This window comes from Gracilinanus agilis, chromosome 3 (assembly GCF_016433145.1).
Source record: "Gracilinanus agilis isolate LMUSP501 chromosome 3, AgileGrace, whole genome shotgun sequence".
NCBI lineage: Eukaryota > Metazoa > Chordata > Mammalia > Didelphimorphia > Didelphidae > Gracilinanus > Gracilinanus agilis.
In genome coordinates, this window is record NC_058132.1 from 514,135,426 (window position 1) to 514,151,758 (window position 16,333).

The window sequence follows — 16,333 nt, forward strand, 5'->3', positions numbered from 1 at the left end:
AAGATTTTCTATGCAAATATTAATTCCCAAGTTAAAGGTCATGAAGTAGAAATCTTAAGCAAGCCAATCAATGATAATTAAATTAAACACCATAAAGGAACTACCAAAGAAAAGTCTCTCACTTCTACTAGACTTAAATGTAATTCCTATAAAAATGTGAAGAATGATTAATATCTCTGGTATGCACCCTATTATTGATAATTCAGTAAGAAAAAATTTAAATTTCTTTTATGAGGCATATATTGCTCTTATATCTAAACTATGGAGGAATAAAGCAGAGAAAAACATTCTATGAATATTTTTAAAAATTGTAAAAAAACAACCCCACCAATATATCTAAAAATTATTCCCCAGGACCAATTTAAATTAATGCCAGGATACAGAGATGATTTATTTTTAAACCCTTACCTTTGGTTCTGGAATCAATACTGTGTATTGGCTCCAAGGCAGAAAAGTGATAAAGGCTAGGCAATGGGGATTAAGTGACTTGCCCAGGGTCATACAGCTAGGAAGTGTCTGAGGCCATACAGAGATGATTTAACATTAGCAAAACAGCTAACATAGGATCAAAAGATCTTAAGTATATAGCTAGAAGAGACCTCAGAAAGCATTTAGTCCAGTATTCTTATTTTACAGATGAAGAAAATGAGGCAGAAAGAGGGTATGTGGTTTGCCCATGGTCATTACCATAGTAATTATTGGAGACAAGATTTAATTAATTTTCTCTTGTCCATGCTACCCAACCTAAGTTTGTCAGATGAAATAGAATGCTGGATATTGAATGATGAAAATCTGTGCTTAAATTTTAGTAAGTCAGACATTTACAAGTTGTAGAACCCTGGACGACTCATTTAGCAAGCTTTAAAGAACTATAAAAATACTGTCCTTTTTTTGTTATTTCATGTTTTTTTGTTGTTGTAATATGAAAAAACTATGTAAAAAGGTAACATCACAAAATTAGAGAAAAATCAATGGAGATAATGTTCACAATTGTGGTTGAGAGAATTATTATCCAAATAAAAGTCAGAGCACATAACAAAAAACATAACCAATTTTGATTAAATTAAGTTGACTTTTTATATATTAACAAAATGTATAAGAAGATAAATTATTAGTTTTTTAAAACCCTTTCCTTCCGTCTTAGAACCAACCAATACTATGTATTGGTTCTAAGACCGACTAGTGGTAAGGGTCACACAGCTAGGAAGTGTTTCAGGCCAGATTTGAACGTAGGACTTCCCATCTCTAGGCCTGGCTCTCAATCCACTGAGCCACCCAGCTGCTCCCAAGAGGGAAAAGTATTGATTTTAGGAAAACAAAATGCTTCTGTGTCAGACATCTCTGATATATCTAATAACTAAGATATCTAAGGAATGAAAACCAGCAAGTTTCCCAGTGAATAAGTGATCCAAAGGAAAAAAAAACAGGTATTCAAATGAATTACAAATTTTTAAACTTTATTAAAAACTACACCATCTCAATAATTAAAAGAAAAAAGGAAACTAAAATCATTTGACACAGAGACCCCACTGATAGACATTTACCCAAAGGATATCAAAGGTAGCCTAGGAAGTCTAAAATACAGCAAAATAATTCATAGCAATTAGTCCTTTTTAATGGCTAGAAAGGTCACAAATAATCAGACATGACTGAAATGACTGAAAAACAAAAACAATATCACCTAAACTATTTCATCATGATTTTACCAATGAGTTAACTAAAACTCAGGGTTGTGATTTGCCAAAAAATCATGCCGATAGAGAGGAGAAGGGCCAGGAGTCATCCTCAGATCAACAGATTTCTATCTTGGACCTCAATTCTTTTATATCCTTCCCTTTCCAGTGTGTCCAATTCTTTGTGGCTTCATTTGAGGTTCTCTAGGTAAAGAAATGAGCTTTGAAAGTGTCTGAGGCTGGATTTGAACTTGCATCTCCTCAATTCTCTATCCACAGAACCATTTCTAGAAACCCCTTGCTAAGCCATGATTCTCTGATTCTATGATATTATTCTATGATACAATGATTCTATAAGCATTTCCTGACCCTCTCCACACTACCTTTTTAGTGTTGAAACATGATTTCATTGGATAATATAGCCAGTGCATCTCAGAGACGTAGCTTAAACCTACATCTTACTGAATCAGAAGCTGACTTTCTAAGGCAGTAACATTATGTCACTCTTTGACTATACTTATCATTCGTATTTTCTTTGTTTAAATTAATTCATATAAATATCTTATCTCAATGAGTAACCCGTAAAAAATTAATACCATTCATATCCCCAGGACATTTAACAAAGTCTTTTGCAGGTAGTGAACCCTCATTAAAATATTTGATGGATCAATTAAATTAATTAAAGTAGATCAATGGGGAACTGTAAGAAATTATAGAAACAGTGAATCTCTAGCAAATCAATTATAAAACCATTCAGGGCTTTTTAAAGAAGTCATTAAAGTTAAAGAAGAATCAGCAGATAAAGAGAACAAGCAAAATATATCTAAATCAAATGGCTGAGAATGAAGGAGTAAAATGAAAAAAACTAAAAGCCAATGAAAACACTGGAAAAATAATTTTTTTCTTTCTATGTCACAAATATCTATCTTAGTTTGAATCAAATTTTAAGAATACATAAAAAGTGTTTAATAATGTGAAATTAATGTATATTCATACTTTATTTGAATTTTAAACTATACAGATGTTTACTCTTTAATCTACTATAATAAAAAGCAATATCTAAAAGAGATAATTATTTTCCTTTATTAAATGAATGTGCCTTAAAGCAGTCCCTTGAAGGCACTGTCATCATGAATACAAGCTAATTTATTTCATCTCTCTGCACCAGTTCCTTTATTTGTACAAGGTAGGAATTCACCTGTATGCTCTTTAGACTTTACATTCTGTGGAACTATCATATCTTCCTTTTATTTTGCATTTTCTTTTTAATCCTGAGAGCTTCAATGCCTGGAATATAGTGACAATTTTAAAAATGCTTGTTGATTGATTAATTGAATCATATTTCCCTTCCTATCCAGTGGCAATGAGTGGATCTTTAACTATCTGAGTCTTCTATAAGACAAGAGGAAACAAAATATATATAGAAAGCTTCAAAAATAAACTTATATTAAGACAGGCACATTCTCATAAATACTTAACAACCAGCTCTCTAAAAAAATAGAGTACATTTTTTTTAAATGTCATTTTTTCTAGGTTACACGTTGTTACAAATTTCAATAATCATTTTCTGACATTTTTTTTGGAGCTATGTCAGGATGTACTCATAGGTTTAATTTACATCATTAACATTTTCTCCATCATGTTGCTAAGCTTAGGCAATCAACACACACACACACACACAAAATAAATCAAAACCTAATTCTTAGTGTTTGCTAATTTCTGATGTTTAAACGCTCATATTGAATGTTCATACTGAAATTATAATGATCTCCTGAGCCAGGTCAATCTGGCTCCAGCATACACCTTTATTAAGGTAATAATATTTTATAATTTTCTTGATTTGAATTTGCATACTTTCAAAGGTGCTATGAGTAATTACAATGATGTCTTAGTCAATATTTTTGTTTTGTTTTAATTTCAATTTAGAAGTACTCTAAAAACTAACATAAATCATTTCATTTACTAGAATCAATGTGATTGAGCTGTTTAAATAACCATTAGACTTTTTAAATGAATACATGTGTGCATAGCAATTTAAAATTTAGGCCCAAATACATTACAATAGAATATATTTGCATGTGTTTGAGGTCATTAGTTTTATTTTGTTTTGTTCAGTAAATCTAGGTTTGAAGTTTTGATTAGATGGAGATTAAAGAGAGAGAATCAGGAGGGATCTGGGTGTTCTGGCCAGACATGGACAAGAGGACTACTTCAAAGTGAGAGACTATAGGATTACCAATGACTAAGTGGGGTTGCTAGTCAAGATTCTTGCCTATAAAATATAAATGTTATGGATTTTTTATTTCCAAAAAACATTAAATAAATAAATCAATTTATTCATATCTTTTTAAATAATTGGAATACAAGTCTCGTGAGGTCAGGAATTATTTTCTGTTTGTTCTTTTGTCTTTGTATCTCATAAGGTACCCGATACATTTATGGTATCTGATTTGTGAGTGTGTTTGATAGAAGTCTGATAACTACACCTGTTAAATTTCTTTTAAATTCATAGTTATCAGTCTTAAAATCAGCAATAAAAGGAGGTAGAAAAGGAAAGAAAGTAAATAAAACCCATTTGATTCAATTCCCCAGACTTTTATGAAATCAGATTTAGTATTGCCCCATTTTAAAAATAATTTACAGCAAAACTTGTTCAACACAGGTAGTAGCTACCTTAATATATCCAGTTTCTAGATTTGCCCACAACATGTACATGTTTACTTTCCATTTATATGAATATTCATTATAAATAATTCATTTATTTTTAGAACATCTTTCTGAAATCCATTATCAAATAAACACCCAGGCAAGTTTGAATATTAAAGCATAAAAAATAATTCATGTAGGAGTGAAAGCCATGGCTAGAGAATGTTTGAGTTCAAATATGGCCTCAGATACTTCCTAACTTCATGACCCTGGGTCAGTCACTTAACTTCCATTGCCTACCTCTTCTGTTTTGAAACCACTACAAAGCATTGATTCTAATATGGAAGATAAGAGTTTTACAAATTCCTTTTTTTATTATAGCAGAGTTAGAGTTTCACCCAGGAAGTAGAAGTTTCTACTTTCTTTATCCAGAGAACTCCAATTTCTCCAGAATTTTTTTGGCCAGCCAGTAGGCAGCCTTCTAAAATAAAATGTGAGAAGGGCTCATTACATTATTCTAGTTTTACAAATCTACTTCAACAAATTTTAAAATCTTATTTAAGGAGATATCATCTAGTTCAACTTGCTAATTTAACATTTGAGCAAACCCAGTATTCCAGTAATATTTGAAATACACTAAATATTTGAGCAAACCCAGATACCAGTAAATTATTCATATATATTTCTAAAAAATTAACTCAGAATATATGTTTCTATATGAAAGCATCCTGTGCAAAAAAAAAATAAAATAGTTAATTTTGTTGATAAGTAGCATGATATATAGCTTTAAGTGAATAAAAAGGATTAATAATTATTCTTCCACTATATTAAAGGTGAAAGAAACATTATGCTTAATTAGAAAGTTCATTTCAATTGGATGTGATACAAATACATTTCTGGAGTTATTTCTATCAATTTGCTGGACTAATATTAACATGATGACATTATGCCTTTTTTCTATTTTCATTAATTCATTCCTTATTCAATTAGGAAAATAACTATACATAAATTAGGAAAGAAGGGCCAAGCATTAGAAGAATACTGGCATTAGAAGAATATTTTTTCCAATATGAATGTTTTATATATCTAATTTGACAGATTTCATAATATGTTTTGGCAAATATTTCTCAAATTTTTATGAGATTTTGCACTTGATCAATGTAATAAATACATATTGTACATTTACATTTAACAATCCAGAATATTAGTTTGTAATAAAACTTAAAGACATGTTTTCTAATTTTTATTTATTTCCAAAATAATTAATCCATTTTGCCAACAATAAATACAAATTTCACTAATATTTGGTTTACCTTTGGACAATGAGTTGCTTTTTTATCCTCCTTTCTTCACAATTAAGAACTAACACAATTTATAAAGCAGTTGACTAGTCATAATTTTCTATCAAAGATAAACTAGTTTTGAAAAACATTTCATAAATTATGTACAATTAAAGATCAAATGAAAAAATCTTCATGCAAATGAAGGAATTAGTCTAAACCACTAAAATAACTTTTGCAGCTCTCCCAAGGTGAAAAAAGTCAATAATTTCAGTCCCTTTCAACTAGACCCCCTTCTGAAGGCTGAATAGTTAAAACTGATAAAAAGAGGACCAGCTATATACAAACCTAGTCTCTGGTATCTGGACTTGTATTACAAAATGCAGACTGCTGTGTCTTCTGTCTCTCTTATCTTCAGGCCACTAATACCCTGAGCCATTTTTCTTCTTTTCCAATGAAATTAAAAGTAGATCTTTGCCCATAGAGAAATCTGTTCCAATACCCAGATGTAGAACTATAATTAAAAAAAAAAAAGATTATCCACATTTTTTTACCCAATTCATTTTTCAAAGCATTGTTTCTCACAACCCCAGAAGGTAACTGACATTAATACTATCATTATAGTTTTATAGATAAGGAAACAATAAGAGAAGTGAAGTGACTTGATTAGATAACAAGAGTCAGACTCAGAATTCAAATCTAGATCTTCCCTAAAAATGAAGCCAATAAACTATCTACTAGTACTTTACATGACTGCCTAGGGTGACTCTAAAAGAAATAATCACCTAATTCTGAGATCAACTCACTATATAGTTAATTATATATGACTTAACTAGACTTTATCAAGTCCCATTTTTGCTCTTTCCAGTTTTACTTCTCCAAAATTACAGAATCTTATTTCTTGATTGGATCTTGGAGATCATCTGATACAATTTGCTCATTTTAGAATTGACCTACCTGAAAGCTAGATAAAATCCAATAAAGACTATAATCAGATGGGGAGAGAGTGGATGGCAAAGCCAAGACTGAAATCCATGTTTCCTTTATTGGGTGTAGATAGCCTTCTTACTTGTCAATACTTAAAAAAAATCTTGAGTAGATCAAAATTAATTATTTTAAAAACTCATTTTCTTATCTTTTCCAGCATTATTCTTTGAATTCAGAGAGGAATTGGGGAAGCAATGTTTTATTCTGCCACAATCATTTTTTGCATTAAAATTATGACCAAAATTCCCCTAAATTAAAATACTTTGCCTACATGACAAATGTGCAAAAAATACCTTTCAAGAATGAGTTGCTACACATTTGAGATTGGAGCCCCTGCCTATTTAATTACATTTTAAATGAATTATCAACCATAATTAAAATCTAAAATATGAAAAAATTAGATAATCTGCCTGGGGATGAATGAAAGTTTATGTATACACTCAATAGTTAGCTGAAAATGTCTGCTAGCCAAAATTTAACAATAAAAAAGTTTACTCTTTTAAAATTCACATTACAATTTCAGTCCTAAATAGAAGATCTCTTAAGGCTACAAACAATATATTAATTGTTTTTTTCTAATAGTATCACACTAAAAATAAAAACATTTATTCATATCTTCATTGCCATGCAAACTTGGAAATACATATATAACTTTATCCTCGTCCATGGAGAATAGATATGTCTATGAATGCAGTTGATTTTAGAGATGGATACTAAATTTCATCTGCTTCAATACATCACAAATCTTTGATTTCTTAACTTTTGGTTCTTTCATAACTGACACTGATCACAGCTCCTCTGTGATTTAATTTCTTCCAAAATTTATATGGTACAAAATACTATAATCTGATGCCCAAACTGAAATTGGCTTTCTTTCTAAATTTAGTTACTCTAAGCCTTAGATTATAGGTATGTAATTCCACACCTTTCCTATATGCTACCCTCATTCTTCATCTTTTGCACTGTTGAAATAACTTTTGAAAATCCAAAATCACACCTGTGCCATGATAAATGAAAGTTTTATATGAGAAAGTCATAGATACTTATGATATCACAGTTTCTGATGGTACTTTTAACTTTAAGTGATCTAACTTTATCATCAGGCTAAGTAAATATGATGTTCTATTTGGAGTCTGGGGATCAAGGATATGTTATTCTCTATGTATATGACCATAGGCAAGTCATTTAACCTCTGGATGTCAACTTCCTCATCTTAAAATGAGATGATTGGGCTAAATGACCCCTAAGTTCCCTTCCAACTCTAAATCTGTGAATTCAAAGTACATATTTTCAAGAAGTGAAACCAAACCTATTTTGGTATGAGGCAATATTATCAAATCACCTTTTTTTGAAATACGGTTACCATTAAATATTTAAAATATGCATGTATAATACTGTTCTGTTGAAAGGAACCCTTTTGATTCATTTAGGACTTTCCAAAACTGAGAAGCATTCCACCTGAGCAAATGTCTGGGTTTTATAAATTCTTATCAATAATACATGAGAAATGATATGATTTCAGATCACTCAGAGGCCAATAGGGAGACCTGTTCAGTTAGCGATCCAACTTAAGTTTTACATCCATTCCATAATAGGTGGGATAATCGGTATTTGAATCTGTCACCTAGATTTTTCAGCTTTACTAAATGTTCTGGAAAAAAAAGAAAAGCAGGATAAAAGTGGAAGTTATTTAAATTTCCTCTCTTTGGAATAATTGTTATAATATCGTTCTATTTTAGGATTATATAGGATTGCCCATCTAGAGTCCAAAAGAGTCTTAAAGGTTATAAGATCATTAAGATAGAACTAGAAGGGACCTGATTGTCCAAACCCCTCATTGGAGAGGCTAAGGAATATTAAATGATTGCCTAAGATCGCATTGTCAAGAATGGCATTCAAACCGAGGACCTGTGACTCCCATTTCAGACCTCTTTGCACTTTGCCACATTGTTTTACTCTAGGTAGGTTTACAGTAACCTAAGTGCATGGTTGAATAATCAATGAAATATTTTGGTTATATTTGGTTCATTTTAAGAATAATTCAAAAGGCATCCAATTTTTAAAAATGATGATAGAGAGAGTGGGGTGGATGAGAAATGAGGAAGTTTGCTTATAAAATGGAGAAATGTTTCACAGATTTGAAGGGTACTGAAATCTTCCAGCTTCTTAAGTGATGCTTTATAGAAGTATTTCAGGGTCACTCTTCATCATCAAAGATCTAAGGGTAACAAAATCAAGTGAATTTAGAAGCTTTAACAAATGAGTTCTGTAGGGACAGTTTCACCTTTCTGAAAGCCCCAGGTCAGATCCTCTACCAAATAAGCGTTGATGAGATGTTAGAGGGATACCAGGCAGTCTTCCTGACAGGGGAAAAGAAAAGCAAATAGGCAGTAGTTACCTTTGATCTTTGCCCCTCTGAATATAGTTCTATAAAGATACTGACTGTTTACACTTTTGCACATCGTAACTGACTCATTACTATGATTGTTTGTCAAAGAGGATGGTTTGGCTTTAAAAATAACTTATCTTTCAGTAATCATTCCATTCTATTTTGTAGGAATGAGCATATTTCTTACATTTTCTTAGTCATAAATTAAAAAAACAGAGTTGATAGCTCTTCTATGGGGCATCTGCCAGTGACAAATTCATCAAGGAAATCCATTATTTTATCCTCATGTTTGCTCTCAGTCTTGTGACCAAAGTTGGTTATGGGAATATTTGTATTTCCATCTTCAAACACTACATTTTATATCTGTCTTTCCCTGAGTGAACCTTCATAATGTTAGCGTTTGGGGGTTAGAAATCAATCCAAGAGCCAGTTTAGCATGGTTTGTAACCTCTCTTTAACATAAAATTAGACAAATGGTACTTATTTTATTTAATGAAGAACATATGAGGAAGAATGATATAAAAGAAATAAATGCCTTTATGTGGCTTGAAAGGAAATTTAGATTCATCTGTTTGGATGTTGTCAGTGGAAAAGACATGAGATAATGATAATTATGATGAGCTAAGATTTTTTTTACAAAACATTTTCCTCACCAAAACCCTGTGAAGTAGGTTAGCTCAGGACTTCAACAGATCAATGTTCTTACCAATAGTGATATTCCGTCACCCTGTACAGTTATTATCTGAGCCCTCCCACATAAATATCTCCAAAAACACCTTCCTACCTCTATTCATAAAGGGTGATGATCGTTAAACATTACACGATGACCGAGATAGCATTGAGGCTATCTTTTTACCCTTCCTTGTGCTCATTACATTATCAGTCCATCATCTTCTCCAATCACTTATTCCCAAAGTCATCTTTTATGTACTTCTTATGTTTGAATCATCATTGGCAAGAAGTTATGGTTAGGTCCATTCTCACTCTTTCCATCACACTTTGTATCATGATAGTATTTACACATATGAGATAGTAACGTTCCCTGCTTAAGAGCCCAGTTGAATCCCTGGAAGAATATTAAGAATATTGTTAAACAATGATGTGCATGTGTGTACGTATGTGTGTGTTAGAGGTGTGGGAGTGAGAAAGAGGGGCAGAGAGAGAAAGGGAGGGAGGCAAACAGCTACTCTGAGAAGGCTGAAAGTTTCAGACAATTTCCAAAAGCAATCCAGCACTCTCTCGACAACTGAAGTGCTTATTAAAAAAACAGAGATAGTGATGGGTTGACTAGGGAACTGCTCATGTACTAGTGTGCAACAGACGATTTAATTTTTCCTTTGTGTACCACTAAGCAAATCTCTTCCAAGTGTTGTGGATTTGACTGAGGGAGTCTTATAGTATTCTGGAAGAAATGAAATTAGTATAGCATCACTGAAAAACAGGAAACATAAGAGGATTTACAGAGAATTCCACTTCTGTTTTGGCTTTGGGCCGAAATTCCTCCATGGTAGGGCAAGTACCTTTGGTGAGCATACATCTCCCTATTTCACACTTATTTGATATTGGACCTGCTTTGAATGTCCATATCCTACTGTCTGTTCTAATCAAATAAAACCCTAATCCTTTAAAAGAGTAATTAATATATGGAGAATCATCAAGAAAGTTTGTCTTATATATGATCAGTATCTCCCCTTGTACCTGGGAATCAGCCTTCATTGAGAATGCTATAAATTGTCTATTAATATTTTTAAAAGATCAGATTAGTTCTTATTCATTGGAAGATATGATATGTAGATCTCAGTGAAAATCATAAAATAAATATCTATTTTTCCTAGTTTTCTTCTTTCCTGAAACTACATATTGATGAGTTTTTTATTTGTTTTTTTCTATTAACAATAATATACAGTCAGGCCATTCCTGATATTGACTGTGTTAGCTTCTCATGAATCCTTTGGGAAAATGGTTATCTGTTTATTTACAGATTTTTATGTGATCTTATATCTTCTTATATTTATGGGCTTTTACTTATATATTATTGCTACATCATATTTTGAGGCTAATCTGTCTATATTCTCTCTGCAATTGTATATATGTAAAGTTATGAACATACCTATAATAATGTGCACACCCATAATATTTAATAGGAATTACTGAATTCATTAGAGAAGAGGCTAGCATTTGTGGTAAGCCCCCTTCAGTCTCAAGTTCTCAAACAGATCTGTAAACTTACTGATTTAGATGTTCTCTCCAATTATACAGAACTAAATCCAAAGATGCTTACCAATTCTGTATCACTCTTGTCCTTATCCTCTTATCAGGTCATCACATAGAAACCTCTCAAGGTTCCAGAGGTCTTCCTTGATTTCTTCTTACATTGCAACGGTACCAGTGTCTCTAGTAGTCCATCATTCATGCTGTAAATGTGTCTACATAGCTAATTCATCTTTTCTTTCTAGTATACATTACCTAGAGAACATATTTAACTCCTCTCCTCCTTAGTTTCTCAAGCAGTTTACACTATCTTCCTTTGAGCGGATTTTGAGTCTAGGTAGTTGACTTCTAGTTTTGAAATTTTCAAGAGAAACCTAGTTCCTTTAATTTTCCAAAGTTGGAAAAAAGAGAAGGTTTTTTAGCAGCTATTTATCTTCTTGCATTTATTTTCCACCAAAGTTGACTCAAATGCCATTTAAGGTGACTGTAAAGGTTTGTATTTTTTGTAAGAAATAGCTGCTCTCTCTATGACCAGATAGAAATAAAGGCATAGATCTCACTCTCAGACTTGAACCTATTCACTAAAGTTAGGTCAACTCTCATCAGTGGTTTCAAAATCCTGAAAAATTTAGTAGCTCAAGACTAAATTTTTCTAGCCCCATATAGATCTAAAACACACGGAAATGGTAAATTAACTTTCTACTCTAAATCAATACTTAGGGAGCTGTCCCTGAAGGAAACATATAAATTACACACAGGGGAAAAAAAAGAGCCCAATCATCAGATACTACAGGGAGATTTTCTTCAATAGAATAAGGATAATTGTATTAGTACTTTAAGGTTCCCAAAAGCACTTTACAAACATTACCATACTTAAACTTCACAACACCACCAGGAGGTAAGTAATAGAGGTAGTCTATATATTTTTCCTATGAAAACAGATTTAGAAAAGGTAGATTTTATCTTTGGCCATATAGTTTGTGTCAGAGAAAAAATTAAAACCTGTGTCTTTCTGAAATTAAAAGTTAGCAGACTTTGGAAATATAATAGGATCATAGATTTTGAACTGAAAAGGATTTTAAAAGATATCTTTGGTTTCGAGGACCCTTAACCAGAAAAAAAATTAAAAGTCACATATATATTAAAATTAACATAAAATTTTAGTTTTATTTATTTATAAAGATATTTGTTTTATTTATTTGTTTATTTATAAGAGTATAACTTATAGAAAAAGGAGAAATAGCTATTTCACTTAACCTTTCTCTTCCTCAATGTCCTCATCTATAAAATGAAAAGGTCAGACTAAGTAGTCATTGAGATCCCTCCCCCCTTGAGATCAACAGTCTTGGAATTTCATGTTCTATCCACTTTCTAATCCATCATACTTCCTATTGAGGGTGAAAGGTCTAAAGTTTGTCAGAGTTTTCAGGGGAGAGTTTATGAAAAAGCAAAAACAATAGACAAGAATAACACAGGAGGGGTAGCTAAGTAGCTCAGTGGAAGAGAGCCAGAACCTAAGAGGTCTGGGGTTCAAATATGACTTCAGATACTTCCTAGTTATGTTACCCTGGGCAAGTTATTTAACTCCAATTGTCTATCCCTTTTCTGTCTTGGAGCTGATACTGGTATTGATTCCAAGACAGGAGGTAAATATTTTATTTTTTAATTTTTTTTTATTTTAAACCCTTAATTTCTGTGTATTGATTTATAGGTGGAAGATTGGTAAGGGTAGGCAATGGGGGTCAAGTGACTTGCCCAGAGTCACACAGCTGGGAAGTGTCTGAGGTCAGATTTGAACCTAGGACCTCCCGTCTCTAGGCCTGGCTCTCAATCCACTGAGCTACCCAGCTGCCCCAAGGATTTTTTAAAAGAATAACATATGAAAGAAATAAGCATGTATTAAGTACTTATTATGTGTCAAGCACTGTACTAAGCAATTTAAAAATATTATCTCATTCTATTATTATCTTCCTTTTATACTAGAGGAAACTGAGGCAGACAAAGGTTAAGTAACTTGCCCTATTTAAGTAGTAACTATCTAAGTATGTAGGTTTTCAATACAGTTCAAAAAAGAAAAATGTTTAAATTCCTAATGAAAAGGGAGAAAAAAAATCAATGAGAAACCAGTTATTATGTGTAGATGGGGCAGGGGTGAAAGAAGGAGAATGGGCCAGTAGGGTATGGAAGAGAAAGTCTAGAAATAAACTTCTTTAAGTGAATTCTTTTAGGCACAGACTTTATGAGCCAATTTCATTAGTAGGATGAGTGACTCTGAGTAGCCATTTCCCATGCAATGCTAATGAGAACCTGACAGCAAAGATCCAAATTTAGATACTGATAATAGCTTTTCCTGGCCTGCAGAAATCTTAAATCAGCTGAATCTTGACTGAGTGAAGGATAAGAAGACTTCCTATTAGACTGTTGGGTTTTTAGGGGCAAATTGATGTTGTAGAAGTTTATATGCCATGCTTCTTTTCCGGTTACAGCAAGAAGTTTAATATTGAGGCCAAGGATCACACTTGCTTACCACTTGTTGTTGGGCAATGGGGCTGTAGAATAAATTCCATCCCTATAATTAATTGTAGAAAATGAAGGAGACTTAAAAAATTAGTTAAGATACTTATTAGCCTAAGCATTCAAAGTGCTTTTTAATGTAGTAAGGGAGGAAAAATTAATCTTTTGTTATTTTGTACACAAGTTTTCTCAGAAATATCAATTTATTGTGTTGTTTTCAAATCACAGTAGAAAAAAATTCTCTTTGATTACAGAAAAGTTTAAGGGAATTCCCAGGTTAAAAAAAATGGAAAAAATATAATATGAGTGAAGTATTAAAAGATATTTTGCCCCTTTTTATAACTTAGGTAGAACATATTGAAGTTAGGTCAATATATTAAAGTTAAGAAATGTATTTTTGTGATAATTTTGTATTTGTTTTCTTTTTCTTCTCTGCTCCCCTTAATCCCCCTGTTTGTGCTGAAAGGAGGCAGCATGGGATATTTGAAAAGAATAACTATTTGAGACTTAGAAAATCTGACATCTCTCTAGCTTTGGTTCTGACATCAGAAGCTATCTAGTACCAGGCAAGCCACATTGGATGTCTCTGACCCTAACTTTCAAAATCTGCAAAATGAAGATTAATCTGACCCATTCAGAGTTCAGGACTTGTTGCTGTGAGGTATAAAGGCTTAGAATCCCCCCGAGTATTGTCATCTGGCTAACTTTGCTTTCTCATTCTGGATATATATCATTGGGTACTAGAACCTCACTCTTCAGAAGCTACACAGAAGCCAAAGAGTGTCTCTACTTAGTTTACATTATGAATATAAAGTAGTTGACAAAACTTCTACTGGTCCTGATCACTTTGCTTTGCATGAGTTCATAAAATCTTCCCAGGTTTTTTCACACCATCTTGCATGTCATTTCTTATATCACAATAATATTCCATCCTAACTGTATGCCACAACTTTTTTAGCTATTTCCCAAGTGATTAGGATCCCCTGAATTTCCAATTCTTTACCACCATAAAAGGGACTGCTATAAATATTTTTGTATATATAGGTCTTTGATCTCTTTGGGATGCGGATCTAGTTATGGTATCACTGAGTCAAAGGATATGTCCTTTATAGTTTTATAGCCCTTTGGGCATAGTTCCAGATTATTTTCCAAAATGGTTCTACTAGTTCATAATTCCATCAACCATGTATTTAATGTACCTTTTCCCCCCCCACATCCCCTCCAGCACTTGTCGTTTTCCTTTTCTGTCATATTAGCCAATCTGATAGGTGTGAGGTGTTACCTCAGAATTGTTTTTATTTGCATTTCTCTAATCAGTCTTGATTTAGAGCATTTATGTGACCAGTGAGAGTTTTAATTTCTTCTGAATATTGCCTGTTCTAATTCTAATTTCAAAGAAAATATAGCATTAACAGCAGTCAATACATCAACATTAAAAGTAGGGATTTGAATCATCTTCTCCAGGACTTAAAATTGATGCTTGCATCTGTTTTTGGATCAGTTTTCCCTTGACAATCAGAGATATAAGATAAGCTAAGAAACACTGAATTCTGAAATAAGAAAATATGGGCTCTAATTCCCACATATGAGGTTGAACATTTAGTTATAATATAAGCATATAAAATAATATTAATGAAAGGCATTTGGCACAATGCTTTGGCACAGTAATTGCTATGAGAATGTTTATTTTCTACCTTTTCCCCCTCCTGTCTTGGACAAGTCACTTAATCTCTCAGTCCTGATTTTCTCATCTCTACAATGAGGATAACAGCAAAACTTGTCTTCTCATATGACAATTTCATATTATCTGATAGAGATGACACAAGACTCAAATGAAATAGTTTGCCTGAAAGCACTTTGAAAACTAAAATACTACTATGCACATATTAAAATAGCACATCAATTTATTGTTCTGTTCATGACTAGTTCCTGGAAAATTCTACTAATTGTACATGCTTATTGATCCTGTTTATCATTAAGAAATCTAAAAACACTGTACCTACTTCTCATTCTGGTGGTTTCAATCTTGGAGACCTGGCCAAGGGAGAAAAAAAAGATGAAAAAGGTATCAAAAGCTATAGTGGTTATATTTTTTGGAAGGCCTGACTAACTTATAGGGAGTATTTCTAATAATTGAGGGTCCGTTAAAGGATAGGAGGTTGATTAAGTTAATTGTCACATTTATTATTGCTCTTCCAAGTATAGAGCTAATGATTTCACTTGTATGCTTCAATAGGTTAGAACATGGTTCAATTACATTGGAGATGTGAGTAATAAATAACTTTCACTCTGCGTGCTATTAGCTAAAATGCAATTTCTTAGACTTTACTGACATTCAAGATTTTATACTTCTTCCTGACTTTTTTTTTGTTAAACTATGCTCACTCCTATGCAGATAATCATGAAGTCACTTTTAATTCAGTCCCTAAAATATTTCTGGATTCTACCCCTTCCTTTCTATTCCCAGAGTGGCATATTATAAAGATTTCTATATGTGGATTTGAGGAGATCCAGATTCACATCCTATCTGAGACAAGACTAGCTTTGTGACTGGTGACATGCCACTTTTCCTTTCTAAACCTTTTTCCTTCTTTATAAAGCAGGACTAAAACTAACACATATACCAAATTGTA